This window comes from Cavia porcellus, unplaced genomic scaffold (assembly GCF_034190915.1).
Source record: "Cavia porcellus strain 051 isolate PalLab524CR breed Dunkin Hartley unplaced genomic scaffold, mCavPor4.1 scaffold_13, whole genome shotgun sequence".
Taxonomy (NCBI): Eukaryota; Metazoa; Chordata; class Mammalia; order Rodentia; family Caviidae; genus Cavia; species Cavia porcellus.
This window is the reverse complement of record NW_026947496.1, coordinates 6,886,088-6,906,909: the sequence shown is the minus strand read 5'-3', so window position 1 is coordinate 6,906,909 and position 20,822 is coordinate 6,886,088. Positions and strand designations below refer to the sequence as shown.

General features: G+C 47.4%; 1 long non-coding RNA gene across 1 annotated transcript; it reads right to left on the bottom strand.

Annotated features, from left to right (window-relative positions):
• Positions 1-5,061: 5,061 nt before the first annotated feature.
• Positions 5,062-12,634, bottom strand: LOC134478454 (uncharacterized). Its single transcript, XR_010051074.1, has 2 exons — positions 11,798-12,634; positions 5,062-6,113 (listed from the first exon to the last, which is right to left on the bottom strand). It is a non-coding gene; the product is annotated as an uncharacterized LOC134478454 (long non-coding RNA).
• Between the last annotated feature and the right edge of the window lie 8,188 nt (positions 12,635-20,822).

Genomic DNA, 20,822 nt, shown 5'->3' with positions numbered 1-20,822 from the left:
ACAGGCGCATGTGAGGCCGGCTCACACCAACGCTCAACAGGACTGACTGACCGAGGTCCCACGGAGAAGCCAAGCATGTTTCTGGCGCCAGATGGCAGCAATTAAATATCTGGACTTAAAGGATAGAATCCAGGGTGGCGCTGAAATCCCACAGGACAGTGGCTGAAACCCTAATTGTCAGGATCAGCTCTGTGGTCTGCAGTGACCTGTGGTTTCACATGAGACATGCCCGCAGCTGGGGAGGAAGCCTGGGGCTTCGGACGCCACAGGCAGAGGTAAACAGAACCGCGATCTGTCCTGCAAGGATCACAAGGAACCGCAGAGAAGCAACAGAAGGAAGAAAAGGCATTCCTTGGCTGGGAGTTTATTGAATGTTTAACATCAGGGAGCAGAGTGGTCAGAAGGAAAAGGCTCTCCTTGGCTTTCTTTCCACAAAGAAATGGAAATACACTCATTTCCCGCACTCAGGTTGGTTAATTACAGAATAGAAAACAGGGATTCATTTCACAATATGTCATTCCATTTTATATTCTGATTTCATTTTTTTTTAACCTCTAAAGTCACCAGGAACTTATATGTCTTTGCAATAGTTGAAAATTAAATATTCAGCTTTTTAAACATGCTTTTTATGAGGGGAGTATTCAAATAAGGAGAAAAATTTCAATTCTCCAATTTTTGGCTTTTAACTTAGGAAGCCGTAATTTACTGCACCCCTCCCTCCCAGGCAGGGAGGCTCCTGAACCAGTCCTTGCCAGCGCCCTCTAGTGGTGGGCACATGGAACTCTGAGCAACAGGGCATTTCAAATAAACCCTGTGGTGGCGCACAGCTGTAAGCCCAGCACTCTGGGAGACTGAGGCAGGAAGATTGCCAGCTGGAGCCTGGGCTGAACAACTTAGTGAACCCCTACCTCAAAATGCGAACAGAAGAATAAAGCGCTGGGTGTAGTGGGAGACCCTGGGTTCAATCTCCAGGGCTGCAAGGAAGAAAATGTCTGGCAATAGAGTTGAATGCTAATTTTCTTTTTTCTTTTTAAAAATTTTACTGGTACATGTGTGCAGTGCATGGGCACACATTTCTCGGGGGGAGTTGTACATGGGCATAGCATCTTAATTCCTTTTTCACCCTTCCCTCCCTCCCCTCCCTCCATTTCTTCATTCTATTCCCGTGAGAAACATGTCTCCCTTCTTCCTATGATCTATCTATCTTTTATTTGCTCTTTATTTATAATTTGGGTTCTTATGCAAGAGAAACTCCCTCTCCCCCCCCCCACACGTCTGTTACTGGGATCAAAGCTTGCGCCATCATACCTGGCTCCCTTCCCTCCTTCCCTTCTCTGACACAGGATCTTGTCCTATTGCCCAGGCAGGCCCTAAACTCCTGGGCTCAAGTGATCCTCCTGCCTCAGGCTCCATAGTGACCCACAATCCTGCTTGGACCTTTCCTCTTAATCTGCAGGGAATACAGGAAAGGTATGCCACGTAGTGGTACATTCGAAGTATATTTGGATAGCTATGAAATTCCCTAAGTCATCCTTTAAGATCACAATCAGCAGGGCAATATTTACTGAGGCATTATGGGTGTTCCAACAGCTTGCTGTTTGAATCCGGAGTTGCCCATTCTACAACATTAACCGCATCTACAGATCGAGAAGTGTATATCTCTAAAAAGAGTAAAAAGCTGTTTTCCAAGCAGCTGCTCCTTACAGAAGCAGCATCCTAGTGAGGAGAGCGCTCCAGTTCCCGCCTTGGCTTCCTGGGCTTCCTTATCTGTGCCATCCCCGGTGTGGCCCTTGCTGGCAGTGCTGGTGCACTCACTGGTTACTCTGTGCCGGTTCCAAGAGTCTGGCCAGGCTGGGGCTGCTCAGCCCTCACCCCTTCCGCCTGGCTTCCTGCTACACTTTTCCACCCCTGTGCTCCCAGTTCCCATTCATTCATCCTTCACCATCATTTATTTTCTTACTTAGTGGTGCCAGGTGGAGCCAGGCAGGTGCTGTGATACTGGGTCAGCCCCAACCCCAAAGCTTCAGCCTGCGCCCGGAAGCTTTTGCCCCCAGAACTCAGCTGCTGTGGTTCTTATTAAGAGCGCTGCATTGGCTGTCTTCATCTGGCAGAACCGGGGTGCTCTGCTGAGCTCGATTCTCTCCTGTTGGGTGGCTCACCAGCCTCGACTTCTGTGATAGCTCGCCAGACGCCACCAACGCCCCCAGGAGGGTCTCAGCTCAGATTAGCTCTCCCAGACACCCTCACTGTGCCCTTTCTACCTCCCCGACCCCAGCATCTCTGTCCTGGGGTCCCAGGGTTCCCAGTTCTTCTCTGGACCACAGTCATGTTCTGTCCAGGAGCACAGCCCGGCAGCTCTGCCACCAGTGTGAGCTCTGAGCCTCTTTCCTGATGATTTCTCCTCACCCCATCTCCGTCCCAAACCCCTCTGCGGCCCTGGATCCAGCTCCCTGAGCCTCCCATGGCTCTGTCTTTGGGCACCTCCATAAGCAGCTGGAAACTCCTTTCAAAGCAGGCACAGCATCCCAGAATGACATTGCAAGACCCGGATGACACAGGAACTTCTGGGGCCCAGTACTCCAGACCTGGAGGTGAGGTGAGAAGACAACAGCCCTTGGTCACCCAGGCACCCCGCCAGCCCTGGCTGCCTCTTATATCTATGCCATCCACCCCGATGGTGGGCTTCCCGTCCTGTCCTCTCTGATCTTGCACATCTGTGTCCTGCAGCCTGGACGCCACCCTGATTGCAGCTCCTTCTCAGTGTGCAGTGCCAGGTGTCCGTCACCTCCTCTGTCCGCTTCTCCTGTGCTCTACCTGAAGGGGTCCTTGCCACCCCCTCCACGCTCGCTGATGAAGTCCACCGAGCCCCACCAGCTTACATCCCCTGGTGGGCCTGTGCCTGGGTTAAGTGCTTCTGCTTTCCAGAATGAAAGGCCAGCAAGTCAGCTGTGCCTCCTTGTCCACTCCCCAGTGACTGTGGGTGCCAGATGTTCAAGATGTGACTGAGTCACTGAAAAAAAAAGGGAAGGTCCACCCGTCTTCCTGCAGCTAGTGGGGTGCTGCACAGCATCCTGGCTGTGTGTGTGTGAAACCCTCTGGGCCTCACTGGCTCCCCAGGCCTTTCTGCCTCCTTGACTTCTGAGATGCATCTCAGCCTCACCTGGCGAGTACCCTCTCTGCATTTTCCTGGTTCCTGACCCATGAGCTGTCCCAGAGGGCAGCTCTGGCTCACGCTGACTTTGACTCTGGTCCTGGACAGAGGAATTGGACAGAGGCTGCCAGGGTCCCTTCCTGGCAGGGGCACAAGTTGCATGGCGTGGTACCAATGGCTGAGCTGTCACTGACGGAGGGAAGGTGTTTCCGGGAGGGGCATCTGTAGTACTGACAGATGGGGAACTGGTAAGGGGAGCATGCTGGTCGGGCCAAGCTGCCGTAACGAAGCACTGAGGTCTTGGGCCTTGGAGGGATGTATGTCACCCTGGTGGTGCTGGAGGCAAGAAGCCTTCCATCGAGGTGTCGGCGGTGTGGGCTTCTCCCCAGCCCTCTCCGTGGCTGCCAAGGCCTCTCTTTGTCCTCTCCTGGCCTACATCTTTCTCAGGAGCCTGATCAGGCCCAGCCTCACAATGTCACTGAATCTTAATTACCTCCCTGGCATCCTGACTCCAAATGCAGTTACTCTGGGCGTCAGGTTAAAGTACTTCCAGAGTGTGTGCATCTCAGAAGGAGCAAAGACGGGATCCGGCCCCGTGCAGCCTGGCTCTGAAGCCTTTGCTGCTCAGCTACCCCACCTGACTCCAATGTGTCTCGTTTTCTCACCTTCCCCGTGCTTGTTCATCAGCGAGGCGCCTCAGTTCCACCGACAGAGCAGGGCTCACCCACAGCCGCTTCTGTCTGCTCTGTGTCCTCTTGCAAGTCAGGATGCTCGCCCTGCTGCCAGTCCCCAAAGGCCTCCAGAGTTAGGTCTGTACAGACAGGAGTCACAGGGTGCCTGTCATTCCCGACTCCCTTCCAAACCCCGCAGACTCAGGACCTGGTGCTACCTGCTTCCCATCACCCGCTCTGAGGGAGCCCTGTGGGCTTCTGTTGTCCCTTCCTGTCAAGAACCCTCCCTGCCCCAGCCCCTGCCATCCTCCCATTTCATCCAAGTCTCTTCTCAAACGTCCCCTTAAGAGACCTCACTGACCGAGCCACCTCTGAAGGTCCCTGGACCTATCCTGTCCACACTCATCTCGTCTCCTTAGCTTGGTTTTAGTTGTCAAGCTCAGATATATTAGCTTTGGACTTTGTGCTCCGTGTCTGTGGATTATTAGAACACCTGTGCCGCGTGGGCTGGTAAGGACTGTGCCCCATGGATTCATCACCAGAGTAAAGCTGCTCCAAGCACAGTATTTACTTTTTGCATGAGGGGAATGAGGTCTCAGTGTCCAGGGAAGCTGCCTGCTTTTATGGTTTTGCATTTTCTACGTGGAGCTTCCTTTTTGCCTTGGTTTCTTAGGAAGGTTTTCTGCACGCACTGAGCAAGCAGCCTGAAGCTCCACGCTCCTGAGCTCGGACCCCACTGGCCCCAGGTTAGGCTTTGGGAGCCACACACAACTCCTGCACACCCTTCCCGTGCCAAGTAGATATAGGGCCCTCTAGTGCGCTGAGAATTCCTCAGTGATAATCACCAAGGCTATTTCACAATGAGGGTCCAGAGAATTCTTGCAGAAAAGATTGCCTTTCAGAATCCTGACAGGATACACTATTAAAAAACACAACCACAGGAAGTGCTTTGCTCAAACCAGGGAGCCACAAGCCACCAGTGGTCCAAGTGGGGCTTTACGATACTCACAACTAGGTGTTATGTCACCTCCTGGTAGCCACACAAAGCCCACCCCACCAAGGCCACACTGTGAGCGGCTGGCGCATGTCATACTGGCTGTGGACGTGGCCCCTTCGCCGCGGACGTTGGTGGCCGTCTCTCCTCGAAGGCCTGGGGCGTGTGGTTCAGTTTCATAAGCAATCCCAGGTCTGGGTAAACATGCTTGACTGATTAATGATAACAGCTCTTAAAACACCACAGATGTTTCCAGCGCCCAGAAATGTTTATTTTTTATACTAAATTAAATTCATTTTCCCTCTCATTCCCTCTAAGAAGAACGGTGACAAACTGAAATGCAGCAGAGTGAACGGCTATATTGAGGATGGCCATGTGCCACGGCCTCTCACAAGGCTAGGGCTTGGGGTGTGCTTCACCAGAGGGTGGTGGGCAGGGGTGATGAGGCTGGGAGGACAGGGCCACCCTGGACGGTGCTCTGCTGCTGGACGATTAGCGCCATGCCTTTCGCTTTGTGTGTTCCAGATCCCATAATAACCAGTGAAACAGGAATGATGGCCACTTCGCAGCACACAGGAAGGACTCATCTGCTATGGGGAAAAAGAAGGAAACAAACACTGAGAAGCACTTGAGTGGAGATGCAGAGGACAGCCCGCCCGTGCACACAGGAGCCCACCAAAGCTTGGGTGGGCCACTTTCCCCGGGCGGTGCAGCCTCTAAGATTCCAGAACCTACTCTCTGCACAGGTGTCTTTGCTGCCTGCAATGATGGGAACAACCTGGGACACCGATATGCACACAATGTCTGTTTATCTGGCCATGCGTGTGCTGATAAGCTAGTTATTGCTTCACAGGACGGTAGTAGTAGACCATAGTCACGCACTCTACTGGTGTGAGTTTTTCCAGGTTGCCACGATCGACCGTGATGGTTTCCACCCCTGGGTATCTCCCACAGGAGATTCTCAGAGTGGCATGGTCAGCTGTCCTGGGGTTACAGCCCTGGCAGCATACTCCACCTCCAGAGTGAACCTTAGAAGTCAGGGCATCCAGACAGCTATGAGCATCACTGTAAGGTGTGGGGTTCAAACAAGCCATCCTTTGTAAATCAGTTTCAAAGAACAAATGCAAAACTCTCCACTTGCCCATGACTAGTGGGGCTGCAGAGCAGAGAATTTGGATACAAGCAGAAAAACCATGCTAATCCAGGACTTGCTGAATCACCCAAGCATCAGCAAATGCCAGGAAGGGGCCAGAGAATGGGCAGATCCTTGTGTGGTGACTCAGCTCCTTTCTCTTCCCTGAAAAAAAGCAAAAACAAAGGCAAAATTCTCATCCTAATCTAGTACATGTAATTGTTCATTTAGAGCTCAGTTTAAAAAGTATTTTTAAAATTTTATGGTGCTAGGGTTGTGCGTGCCAGGCAAGCTCTTCACCCTCAGCCCACATTCTGGGCCTTCCTCGTGTATCTCCAGCATCTCTGAAGACAGAGGACATCTACCGAGATGGCCACTTCCTGGTGTCCTCCAACGCTGAATTCCTACTCTGAGTTCAAAGCAAAGCCAGCTCTGGCTGCACCTTCTGTGTGCTCACAGCTGACTGCTCCGGCCGGCCGTGTGACTGCTATTCCTAGTTCCCCATTTCCTAACCTTCACCTCCCCTTTGTTTCTGACTTTCGCCATTAGGGACGCATGGCTCAGAAGGTGCCTCCTTCTATTGTTTCCAGAGAACCTTTCGCATTCAGGCCGCTAGACTGAGACCACCAACATTCTGTCCCACAAAAGCTTGGTGAGTGTGTGTGAGCACGGCTATCACTCAGCAGCAGAGCCCCACAGCCTTCTGGGGGACACTGTGCTGCCTATGCCTGGCCCACAGGGACACCAGACCCTTTCACGAGGGTCTCAACCAGAGAAAGGGGAGCCTCCCTGACAGGAACCCTGCTTTGATCTGGGTATACAAAATAAGGACACTTTAGTTCAGAGCCGAGTGCTTGCCTAGCATTATAAGCCCTGGGTTGGACCCCAGGACTGCCTAAAATAAATATATTTATATTAGGATTGCGATGCATGCTGGACACAGTGACCCTGAGTAAGATGGAACCATACAGAATGTGCAGCAGCACTGCAATGGATCAGTCTGCTGAGGCTGGGTTCTGCTGCAGTAATAAATAACTGCAAACTCCCAGGAGCTTACTGCAAGAGATTTCTGTCCCACTCCTGTTACATCCGCCTGCACCCCTCATGGCTATGACTTCGTTCCATGTATTCCTTGCCCGAGGACTCAGGCTAAATAAACAGCTTTTATCTAGAAAAGTAGGAAATTCTAAAGAAGGGAAATAGTTACAGGCAGGTGACACAGTGCACTTCTGAGCTTATTCCATCGCCAAACAAGTCCCCTACTCTAGAAGGCTGAGGCAGGAGGACTGCAGGTCTGAGCCAAATCTGGGCAACTTAACAGCTTAGCAAGACTTTGTCTCAAAACAAAATTTTAAAGAAGGTTGAGGGCCGTGGCTGTAGCTCAGTGCAAAGGCCTGGGTTCAATTTCTAGCACTGATTTAAAAAAAGTCCACGAGGAAGGCGAAGCCAGTGGCGTGAGGGAGTGTGATTCCTGCGGACAGAAGAAGCTTGGAGGAAGGGCAGGGATGTTTTACCTGCTGTAATCCGTGCTGATGACGAGAACCACACAGCAGTCCATGAAGAGCACCACCCAGGGCATGGGGCTGAGGGGTTTCCGTGGAAATCAGGTTGTACCCATCAGCCCGTTCTGAGACCTAACCTTGTCCTCCATGAAGTCAGGGGCTTGGTCTATTGGGTACAGTGTCCCTTGCAGCTCTGACTGGCGGCGTGTGCTTTGCCATTTAGGTGATTAACTTGGGAATCTCACAAAACCGAACAACTTGCACTTTCGGTGACTCATTAAGTGCACTCAGAAGCTGGTTCGGGATGGGCACAGCAAGAGCCACCGAGAGGCAGTGCAAGCTGAGGAGAGGTGAGGACCAGTGAGACCCACCCTCAGGCTGTGGAGGACGCTGGGAACCCAGCAGCGCTGGACTGAGCACCTCAGGCCACTCGGGTGCTGACGCCAGGGCAGGCCACAGTTCCTGGCTTTCTAGTTCCCTGCAGCTAGAACTTGCATAAATGACTGAATCTAAAGGCAGGTATACTTTGAAGATACTGCAAATGGAACGAAGCTTTTTGTCTTGCTCTTTATTTTGTGGGAGACAACTAAATAACAGGACAAACTCCCAAACCATTAGAATTCAGTAAGAAATGTTGTAATAGTGTATGAAAATGAATTTCCTGATTTTACTATGAAAAGGAAACGGCGGTCTTTTTGACCTAACTGCATAGTTGATTTGTCACAACAAACAAGCAAACAAAAAACCTCTGTCCACCAGATGAAATTGGCTAAAGAGAACCATGTAACAAGTGGTTTTTGTTTCCATTCACTTTATGACAGCATAAGTTAAACTTTAAAAAAGTCCTTCAATTACCACAAATAGACAGCGTGGCCATTTGAATAACAGCAAAGCACACTGTGGGTTCACCTTCGCCCCAAGCGGTGACTGTCCGTCTTCCCTGCCCAGGCCATTCTTGCTTAGAGAGTCTCCAGGAGTTTTTTTTCTTTACCACAGTGGCTCATAGGAGCTACTCAGTTATTTCACCTTTTAGTGGCAGGAATAAACAGGACGTGTAGGTTTACTTTTTGTTTATTAATGTGGTGTGAGAGAGATAAAAAAAAATTAGCATAGTTTTAAAAATTTAAAACAGACCCACAACACAGATAAAATTCCTGCAGAACCATCCATCGGGGCAGTATGTTTTGGAAACAGAATCAGCTCCAGGTTGGGGGAGGACCGATCCTTTTTCTCCCTCCTCTCTGAACCCACTTCCACTGTGAGGAGCTGGAAAATCCCAAACACCGAAACAGGGATGTGAGAAGTGAAAGAGAAAGCAGGTCCAAGGAGGAGCCAGCAGGTCCTGGGGTTCAGGGCTCCGGAAGAACCTGCTGTTCTCATCTGCGCTGTACTAACTTTCAGGAGCTGTGAGCCTTGTGAGAATCGCTACCAAGGAAAGGGCTTCTGACACGGCACATCCCTGGGGAGCCACGCTCCCCCTGTCTGCAGACTCCCGGCTGCTGACACTCGCTTAGGGTGGGAAGACACACCCTGCGCCTTGCCTTTCTGCCCCAGGACCAGGGCTTCCTGGGTAGGGAGATGCAGTCAGGGTCAGTTCTCACTCCTGACCCTCAGCAGCAAGCCCCTCTGAGCTTCCCCAGCTGACAGCGCAGTGCTGTTCCAGGTGGCTGACACCCTGCGTGCGAGACGCTGAGGATGTTTATGAAGCTTGCAGCAAGAGACACGAATGCCACCAGAACACTCTGGCGCTGCTCGACTCACAGCACAGGGTCAGGGGATGTGTCCCCTCCCCGGGCAGCCGGCACCAGCACCCAGCGTGCAGTTTTCCTTGGAGACGGGCCATCTGCACCCTGCCCTGGCAGCCCCTGGCCGCCTGGGCTTCCTGTCCTGTTCCCCATCCGCCACCCGGCCTAGGGCGCCTTGGAAGGCTCTCTGGCCATTTCCTGCATTCTGCAGGAGCGCTAATTGAAAATTTGGGTGGCCTTGCTTATTTATTTTCCTGGAATGCAGCGGGTTATATTTTCATGGCATTTTCTCAGCAGTGCGGCGTTTCAGTTTCAAACTACAACAGTGAGAAGCAAAGCCAGTCGCCGAGCAAGCAGACACAAATCTGACCGGCTTGGACTTTGTAGTCCTGCTGCTGTGTGTGGTAACTAAATCTAAGCCCCCAGAAAGTCTGCTCCTTTCATGAGACTCCTCAGAAAGACAAGTTTACTTCCTGTTGGGAGGAGAGAAAACACAGGGATGTGCTAGGTTGCCATGGCAAGCGAGAGCTAAGCAGGAGGGACACTCCGAAATTCAGTAATTGCACATCTGAATCCTCATCAAAGGGGCTGGCTCCAATTCCCTGCCAATTTAATATAAGAAAATGGCACCAAACACACTCTTATCACCATACTGTCGCATCGGGGTCTGACAGGAATGACAGAGTCCACATCGGTCACACAAGCACTTTTTTTTAAGAACAGGAAAGCTCATGGTGAATTTTTAATTTTCCCAAGGTGCCAAGCCATGTTGTTCTGTCCATCAAGCACTGCTGTAAGTTTTGTATTGCCAAACGTTCTGAGATGACTCTGTTTCAATGGCTTTGCATAAAAACACAATTCTGGCAAAAATTAAATTTATACACATGACTTAATTTGCACTTTAAAACTGACTTTGGATTTCATTCTGGGTGCGTGCATCTTTGATTTCCAAACTAAAAGGACAGAGAGGGAGTGAATTTTTAACATCAGATACATTCTGCGTGAAATATATTGAAAGAAAAATTTAGTGGTTGAAAATCTGGGTGGGTGTTGAATACATTTAGTTACCAAAGATGACTGCAATAATTCAGTTCCCTGAAAGCAGGCCAGCTGAGGGCAATACCTTCCCATCTTTTTGTCTTTAAAGTGGGACCTGACTAAGTTGTTTCTTTCACCTTGGAAGCACCCTTCCCATTTTGTAGCCCTTTCTGCCTCTGGTGTGACCCGCAGATGTGCTGAGAACCATTTACCCCAAAATCGACACCTGCCTGGCAAGTGTGAGGTCGTGAGTTCGATCCCCGGTACAAAAAAAGCCAAATCAAACCAAAACAAAAACCCAAGATTGAAAATAAGGCTTTTCTGTGAAGCAGAGGCTGCCCTGCTCTGAGTTATCCTATTTTATTTGGGGCATTTGATTTTTAGAAATTAAAACAAATTTCACCTGTGTAATATAACTCCCCAAATTAATGTTATTAAATGAGTTACTTTTTATAAATTGGAGCTTGCACTAAACTGTCAAAAATCAAATCACATATGTACATAAAATTAGTAAGTTTATAGAGGTGTTTGACTTCTTGGCTGAAAAATTTGATCGGTGCCTTACTATGATATATAAATAGAATTTCTTTTCCATATGTCCTTTGTCCTCTTGTTTCTCCTAGCACTTGGGGGCCTTGCACTTGCTAAGTGTGTGCTGTGCTATATTTTATGCTCACCTTCAGGCCCATATATCTTAAAAGTAAGGGGTTAATGAGGAAAAAATCGCCTATATTATGCAAAAATCACCTCATTGAAGTCTATAATTTGAATATATACATGAGTTGAATACTAATTATAATTTTCACGTAGCACTGATTATATCTTTGCAACTCACTGAGATATGCTATGCATAGAATGCTAGTAATGCTCTATACATCTCTTCATAGCCTATAAAAGTATTTTTCAACATATAATTGAGATTCATAGTTCTCTGAGGCAAACTTGTTTAAAATGCTAAAAACTCACTAAGAAAAAGAAATGTACAGAAAAATCGGTTTTTGAAAGTGTACCCGTAGTAACAGAATCAAGCATGAAACAGGAAATAGATTGCAGTTTAAATAAAGAATGTATTTAGCTTTGGGTGGCTCTCCTGACCACGGAATAAAATTGTTGAAGTTCTTCCACTCTTAGAAAACAAAACCGAAAACATTCATTCCCTTGGTAAGTTCAAACATTTTATTTAACAGTTTTTCTTTACATATGTCTTTTTAAAAATAAAATTAAAAGCAAATCACACCATTCAGATCTATATCGCTTTTCCTGGTAGTGGGCTCATCTCTCACCAGGCCTGTCTCTCCTTACAGTAAATCGTATCTTAAAAAATGAAGCAGCAGAATCCATTTGAATACCCGGGCTTTTGCAGATAAAGTCTGAACATATGGGAAAGGCAAGTTTCATCATTTATACAAAGTCTCAAAAATAAAAATTATGCCTTTAAAATATTTTCCACTACCATTTCCACTTTGCCAGGATTAACGGTCCATTTTAGCTCGGCCCACTCCCCACCACGCAATTGTGCAAACCTAAAATGTCTTTCAAAGCAAAGTCGCTCCTTCTGACTTACCCTGTCCTGGTTAGCCAAGAGCTGCCATTTCATTTCAGTACAGATGCAGCACTTCAGAGTACAGTTTACACTGCACACACACAAAACTCACAGTCCGATTTAGGGACTGCCCCCAAGAAATAAATACCCCAAATTTCAAAATTATGCCTCACAGAAACGCAAAGTGCGAGCTGGAGGCTTTACATCACACAGGACAGGCCATCGCCTAGAGTCTCCTGAGAAGGGGCCACATTGCTGAATAGTTTGTATGAGACAAGCACAAAATTGTAAGTATGAGCTATCTTCCTGTCTTTGCTTTCGCTTGAAACTTAACGACTTAGACAGAAACCTGGGTTATGTGTTCAGTGTCGGATAACAGAAGTATTGGATCTATGGATCGGCTTTCTACTCTGACATTCGGCTGTAAACAACTGACAACTCACCTGATTTGGATTAGTTTGCCCAAAGCATAAGGCAAACTAAACCAGGTTCCTGGGCTCTTTTTCTTGAGCAAGTGAGTGGGTTCTCCACGGCACTTCCCTGTGACAGAGGCAGAAAGAGGTGATGTGACTATGCAGCAGGGGTCCACCGGCCGGGCCAGGCTGCCCTCGGACTGTCAGCCAGCCGGCCCTGGACACAAGACGCCCGCCCGCCAAGTGGCTGCAAAGCCCAAACCCTCCCCGGGACGGATTCTCCAATTACAGTCTCCACCAGGAGCGCGAGAGCTGCGGAAAGTGAAACACGGAGGAACAATCTTCCCATGATGACTGGTCCGGCCACAAAAGAGCAGTGTGCTAATCAGAGAAGTTTTTAAACGTGAAAATGCCGCCGTGGGCATTCTTTTGCATGGAATTTTGCTGAAGATCTCAACTTACAGAAAAGATCAAAGAGATGTAGGGAAATAAATCTTTCAGCGGTGACTGATGAGGCAGGAGGATGATGATGCAAGGTGGGGTGAAATGGAAATGGCCCCCGAGCCCCAGGGCCCCTGACACCCACCATTCACACCACTGCCGCTCTCGCAGGAGCTGCCACCTCTAGACTCAGTTTTTCAGGCTTTTCTTTGTAGTGTGTATGTGCATGTGAGTGAGTGTCTGGGCCTGGATATAAGTGTGGATGTGTGTGTAAGTATATAGGTACGTGCACCTGCACGTACACGTAGGTGGCTATGTATATATGACAGGGTATTGTGTGCATGTGTGCTCTTGTGTGCACATGCTCATGGGTGTATACCAGGGTGTGCATGAGTGGGTACGTGGGCACGTGTGTATTGGTGTGTGTGTGTGTCTATGTGCAGTGAGCGGTGGTAGGGACTTGCTAGTGGTTAAGAAAGAACTGATTTCCTCAGGACAATTTCCCCTGTTCAAAAAAGATGTAAGAAAGGAGGGATAGAAACAGGAAAGGAGGAGAGAGAATCAGGGAGGAAGATGGAGGAACTCACAGTCAGTCTACTGGCCCGATTCTTTTCCCTGTCAACCTGCACTGTTTTCTTTTTCTTTCTTTCCTTTTATTTGAAATTCACCTGTCATTAGCCAGCTGTCAGGCATCTCACTGTGGCCTGGAGCTGACTTAGGGGGCATTAGCACTGGGGTCTCCTATAGACATGGCCCGTCAAGGGAGCATTTTATTTGAGTGTTTCTCAGAAACTGAAGACTGTTATCAATAGTAAATATTAATAGCAATATTACTGGTAGAGTTACAGATATGCTGAGAAAACAATAAATCGGTTTTTTTTCATTGTTCAGGGTTCATTGATGAGAATCACTAAATTTTTAAGATTTATTTCATGTTTAAGTGAGCTGCTTGCTAAGAATGTAGAATAGTTCATTAAATGCAATGTTTTACTTCATATAACGCTTCTACCATGATGAGTATTTTAACTTAAACTTAATATAAGAGATGTTAGGCTTATTTATATGCTTAGAAAATATGAAATCTTTTTGAATAGAATAATCTCAATTTTGTGACAGCACTAACTGCATTCTATACTTATAAGAAAGCTCTGTATTCTTAATTATTTAGGTTCATTAAATGTCACAAATTATGTAACATTCCTGAAAACTTAGAACTTTTTAATGTATAATTGTTAGATTCCTAGTCAGGGTACACAGTTTTTGAATAATTTGTCATTGAGATTTTTCAGAAATTTTTGCCATAATATATATACTTATCCTCATGTAAAATTACAAATGCTTCTCTTGTTGCATTTTAATGGGCATATCAATAATGCATGTGCAATGTACACACACACTGTAATGCAGTATATTTTCAATAAGTTCACATTAAAAAAATTAAAGGCAAATAGTAGTTATTACGTGAAAGTAGTGTTTATGTTTGTTTTCATTGTAAAAAAAAAAAATTAATTGACAGCAGCTTTGCTCCCAGGAAGATTTCACCTAGAGTACGGCTTAGGTGGTCACCCTATTCAGACCCCTAACCGAGATAACCCAATGTCCTTGATCCACTCAGAATTTCCTAATAAAAATGTGTTAGAGTATTCTTTAAACAAGAGCAGACTCTTCACAGTTTCAGTGGTTTTATTGTTATTATTATTATGGTTAAAATTTTCCTCCAAGAGACTTTCTTAGGCAGCTGATTGTATCAGACCTCATGGTAAACACTGACCAAACAAGACCTTGCACACAAAAAATAAATAAAAATAAATAAAAATGAAGAGCAAGATTTTTCATTTATTCTCCTCACCTCCCAATACCTAAAATATGTTTTTCTTCTGGAAAATTAATAAGGCAGTGATAAAATTAATTATTATATTTTTACCTTAATGGCAGACTAGCTTAATTTATAGAAGGCAAGAGATAACATGCAGAGAAAGAACAACGTTCTGTGTGTAAGAGGCACTTTGCCAGTGCTGAGAAACTGAAAACAGCTAAGCTTGACTTGCTACCATGCACACATGCAGAGCTCTGAATTAGAGACCAGTTTGTGCAAAGAAACCCTTTTTTCTAAGTGTTTCCTCCAATTGCATTACCTCCAGGACCAGCCAAATGCAGATTTCAGAGACATGGGAAAAATATTGTGTTGTCATAAATCGAGAGAGGAAAGCAAAGTGAGAATTCTGTAAATACAGAAGATCAAGTAAATGTTCAAAAGGTTCCCCTCTCTGTTTGATGTGGGAAGTTGCCTTGTCTCATTCTGGAAAAATCATCTTCAATTCTTTGATAATTAATTTATATTTTATTTCTCTTAAAGCATGCCAAAACTCACTTGGAGGGACAAAGTGCACACAGCAGTGCATTCCTCTCCCCCTCTCCTTTGAGTAACACTTTACTCGATATGATAGTTTCTGGCCTGAGATTATATTTACTAGAAAGATTGCTGCCAAACTTAGAGTCAGTAGTTGCTAGCATATTTGTGCAAGGCAGGAGTTGGGGAGGCTGGATGGCGTTTAATAATTTTTCCTGGATATTAATCAACACTGTGCTGTGTCACGCCAGGCCGAGTCATTTTTCCATTAGGCCATGGGGCAGGATCGGCATTTCAAAGCAGGCCAGCACTGTAACCAAGGAAAACATGGTCTACACATTCTAGTTCAAAACTGATCTTCGGAGAGAGACTTCTTTCTCCAATAAATTTCTGCAAATCAGGGTCTGCTTAAACAGGAATAATTTTTCAACAGATCCCAAACCAGAGCGATGTGAAGGAATGAAGGGCAGCCACTAACATTTTTCTTTCCAGAATGAGATCTCCAAAGGTTCTTCATGGATATATATATATATATATATATATATATATATATTGTAATTTTAATTGCATAACTACATATTCTACCTTGGTTCTTAAAGAAAACTTTGCCAGACACCCTCTCACATGCATAGAGTCCCAGAGAGCCGTTGCTGTAAAAGAGAACCCGGGTCCTGAAGTCTGGGAGTCACCCCTGTGCATGAACTGGAGTTTGTAATCTGTATTAGTGGAATGAATATGCATCATGTTACATACATATAACACACGATAATAATGCAAACTGACACAGACTCATACATCCAGCATCTGGAAAAATGTGGTCAAGCTTAAGAGGAATTAATGGAAAAGTAGGAATTCAATAAAACAGCAAAGCTGAAATACAACCTGTACATCTGACGTTACATCGTTTTTCCTTTTCATTACTATACTTCACTGCTAACCTACCTAGCTTGGGTTTTCTCCAGCAGTACCCAAACCAGGGGCAGAAAGTCAGTCATTAGTTCAGAGGGCTGAGGGCTGTCAGGAAGGTGTGCATAGAAGACAGAAAGGTTATAGAAACAAAACAGGACTGCTAGTCCGCTGCAGTGTTGAAGAGAGTGGTCACCAAGACTTATTTCAAGTGGCCTACAAGCAGGTGACGGTGTTAGGGAAAACACTGCCTCTGCTGAGGAGCAGACAGTCCCGCTGGCATACAGTTATTTGGAAAATGCCACGGATCCCACCCATACTCCCTTCGAGGACAGATAAGTCAGCTGGAAGAGAGGGCCTTGCGGCTCAGCCAGAACCAGTGAGCGGCCTGACAGCTGCTTACTGGAAAGTGCGCTCACAGGCTTGTGGAGCTTGAAAGGACCTCAGAGCTCCTCCTGGTCGACCACCTTTTCCTAACTGGGACTCTCAAGAGGGCCAACTGTGAGGATCCGTAGTATGCAGGATCCAAGGTAAAGGGTTCTGGATTTTTGGTGTAATTTTGTTTTAACCTGTAGCGAACTCTTGATGCTTCTGGGGCTTTGGATATTTTTTTCCCTTTTATTTTCAGTGCTTCACAACTAAACATTTGTAGTATTTTTTTTCACTAGAGATGAAAAAATAAATTACTACTCACATCTACTGGCTGGATATCTTTGTTATAAGGGCTGAACAAAGGTTCAGAATGTTGGCTAAAGTATGGCTTGGAAATTGTCTTTGGCTTTCTGTCTTGCATGCACTGGCTATTATCCCATAGGAGCACAGAAAGTATAAAGATAAACTAGAAGAGACGGCTTCCTGCAGGTGCAGGGTGAACACTTGAGCCCAGGGACACCTGGAGTGGCTGGGACACAGTGGTGGGGAGCAGGCCGTGTCCTGTCCATCACACCGGCACCTGCCGTCACCTTGGGGAACTATGGTCCATCCTGGGGCAGGGGCACCTCTGGGTTAGCAGTTTAGGAGGACCCACTGGAGACAGAGCCCAGAAACTTGCCTTGAAGGACAACCAAGGTACTGGTCGGCTAATGGGAGAACTCAGATGAAATCTGTGTCATCTGAGGGTATTAAAACATGACTTGGAAGACAGACTGGGAGTTGACTGGGTAAGACAAGGCACCAGGAAGCCTCCTAAGGTGGCTGACACCAAACAGACACAGGCTGGCCCATCTGCTCCTGCAGGGCTGGGGTCCACTTTCAGGGCACCATGACACCAGTGAGATAAAACACGACCAGGCCACTGTTTTCCAAACCTCCTCTATGATCCACTGAGCTTACTGACAAAATGCAACTTGGCTTTGCTGTCACTGATCCAGACATAGAGGATCCTCAAGTGGAAAATTTCACAAGACAAAAGAAATGAAACTCTGTCCTCTGAAAAACAAAACACCTTGTGCCTAGCTGGCAGTTCAAAACAAATTAAAATGCTATCTTGTATTCAGTTAGGAATCTTCTCTTGAGAACATAAAGGAGTCTTAATTCCTATTTCCATAAATTCACAGAACTGGCTCATTCTGGCCCTGTGTGGGGCTGGCGGGGCTGTTAATTGCGTCCTTTTTGCCGGTAACAGGGCTCTCATATCTCCCTGGCAATGAGGGCTTTTCCTCAATTTCTCCTTTCCCTCTGGACCACCTACAGGCACGACCTACTGCCAGAGAGGCCTTGATGTAAACACAGGTGTTAACACATCTGCATCGGTGCATGGGGGCGGGCAGCGGCCGCCATATGGTTGGAGTAACACTATTGAAACACCATACCCCTTCTGGAGGGCTAGGTTTATTTACAATTTTTAAATTAAAATATGCAAATTGCAAGTAAACAGAGGAACCACAGAGCTCAATTCTGCTGTAAAATTGATTGGAGACATTTGTCTATGTTGCGGGTTTTATACACAGAGCTCTGAGGCCAAGAAGAAATGTAGATAGTTAAGTCCAGAGCGAGGGGCACACACTGGTTCAGAGCAAGGTGACAGCCAAACGAGGCAAGAGGATTCCTGAGGCAAGCAGCACAGCCCAGAGACTGCTAAAACAGTTTGTAATCGTTACAGCTTTGCAGGATTTCAAATCATCCTTGTAAGGACCACAAAGCTGGGGGTATTTGGTGAAACATCTCAGGCAGCTCTAGAATTTAAGGTTTCTACAGGACATGCTGTGCAGCCCTTGGTGCCTTTGTGAGTATTCAGCATATGCTGAAATAGGACAAGTGAAAACAAGCCTGTCCCCCGCTCTGCCACCATCTGTCATAATGTGTTCTTATTTTCAGTTTTTCGCCCATCACATACTTATGAAGCATCTAGTATGTGCAAGTACAAAGTCCTTTCTGTGGGAGCAGTCAAGCAAAATAGTAAACAAGGAGATAATAATCTATCTACAGACTGCTGATACTGGGTGGTCACGCTGGTGTGTGAAAGAACGGTAATAAAAGTTTGACAGTTTCAAGGACAGTGAATGAGATAGCAAGCTGTCAGCAAGGAGCACAGACCCTGTGCGTTATACAGATGACTGATTATCAGGCTTTGCTGAAAAAGATCACTAAGCTATGACATTTTATAACTGTCTTGAGGGTTTGGTCCTATGCTAATTTGGTCCATTTCAAACTGATATGCCAGGCAATACAGAACACCTAATGTAAAATACATGTGAAATAAATACAAGAATAAAGTAGCAAAGGAAGAGAGAAGTGTGTCTCTCATAGTTTCCTGACTGTTTGCAAAGGAATTTCATGCTTCAAAGTTATTCTTCTTCTCCAGGCCAGAGAAATCTGACACAGAATTGAACACACAAAGCTTTATGACCACGTTAATTACTTTGACAGCTACTATTGCAACTTTAGGTTTACTGATTTTGTTTCCTGCCAACCTCTACACATACTGCACTGTGTGCTAACTGATTTCAGAACTAGGAGAACCAGAAATTAAGGAAAAAGAAGGAAAATGGAACCAGTATTCTTTATATTAACAAAAAGAGTCTCTTTCCCCTTTGGAATGTTTTCACTTGAGTATTTTTTTTTTTTAATTCAGAAAAAACCTGTGAGTTCTCAAGACTCATACATCCTGGCTTAACAGCAGGATCACCTAACCTGAGAAATGGTATGTCCCTGAGACTCGGGGTTTGGTTTCCTTGGCAGAGGGTGCACTGCTGCCAGTGATTTCTTACATTATTTCCTCTGGACCTTTACTGCCAAGTCTCTGATTTACACTTGCAGCTTTCCTGCTTTTTGAAATGGATGGTCCTGGGGACAGTGAGCTATTACACCATGAAGCAACACTTTGACACATTCTCTGGCAAAGCAGAGAGAAAAATGAAGTCACAGAGTCCCACAATTAAAAGCATCTGCACAAAACATCATCTTTTTTGTTACTCAGATACCTTTCATGAATGTGTGTGCACTTCAGAACATAATGATATTTGACTAGTAATAAGCACAGGTTGTTTTTGGTTTATGATAAAAGACAATGTTGGATGGTTCCCTCAGAGACAGCCCCGTGATAGTTTCCAGTGCTAGCATTTGCCTGGGTGAAGGAGACAGCCAGTGGGGAGGGGTAAGGCACTGTGGGCAGGTTAGGGGCCATCACTGTGGGAGCCTGTGACACTGTGGCCCACATGCTCGAGAGCTGGCCATGCACAGTGGACACAGAGGCTTGCATACCAACTTACAGCACCCCTGGTGGAGCCAATTCTGGGTGAACAAACGCTGCAGGGGTTCCAGCCTGCTCTGCTCTCACAGAAAACCCTCAGGAAGAATGAAAGCCCAGGGATTCCCAGAGAATGTCCCTGAGTTGGCACCTGGGCTATGGCTGGAGGTGTGCTGTGTTGTCACCATCTTCAGTGAGGGGTCTCAAACAGGGCCCACTGCCCAGGCACCAGAGATCTCAGCGATCCTCTGTCTCCCTCCTTGATCCCCGTCTACCTTCTTCTCATTTCTCACTAGCATGTCCCCACTGCTGGCTCCAAGATCCTGATCTTTATCCCTGGGGTGTGAGTCTAGCATCCTAGTCCTGTCAGGCAAAGATGCCTCCTCTCCTCTCGCTTTCTCCTGTTTCGGTGCAGCTGCCCACGTTAATGTCCAGGTGAACACTGCAGCCCTTGGCGGTGCTGTCACTTTTACTTTGACTTGGGGCCAGCCTGCCACTGTCCCCGCCTCCTTCATTGCCCCCCCCCCATGGAGAACACCATCCTCCTCGCCTGAACTAATGCCCTTGCACCCCACACCCTTTGCCAGAGGGCCAGCCTCCTGCTCCACCCACCTAGCATCCATGGCTCAGGCAGCTTCCTGCCCTGCTGCTCCCGCGTCCCCCTCAGAGCTCAGCAGGAGCCTTGGGGGACCACCCTGCCACGCAGGTCCTCATTATCGTGGGCTGCCTGGATCGGTGGACCGTCTCCCCTGGCGCAGTCTCGATGGCCTGCCACGGGGCCGCCCCTGGTCCCTGTGGCCACCGGATCTGGTGCAGGGCCCACCCACGGACCACCGCACTGTCACTCCGCAACTCCCTTGAGAACAACCGAGGGCGGGTAACCAAGGGTGTGAACGGCGTTCTCTTGATGTTGGAGCGTCCCACAAATGTCCGTGAAGCCTGCCCAGAAAAGACCCCATCCTTAGTCGGGGCCGGCCGGAGGCAGGGCCCTCAGGACCCAGGACTGTGCGCTGCCAGGGCTCGCTGCAGCCGCCTCCCGCCCTGGGCCCACTCCAGGCTCCGCCCCCAGGCCCCGCCCCTGCATCTCCACCGCCACACCCCTCTGCCCTTAACCCCTCTGCGCACCGACTATCTCCTCTCCGCCCCTCTGCTCGGCTCCGCCCCTTCTTTCCCTAGGCCCCGCCCCTCACTTTCGCTTCGCTCCGCCCCTCCGCGGAACTCCAGTGACCTAATCCATCCAGAGTTCGG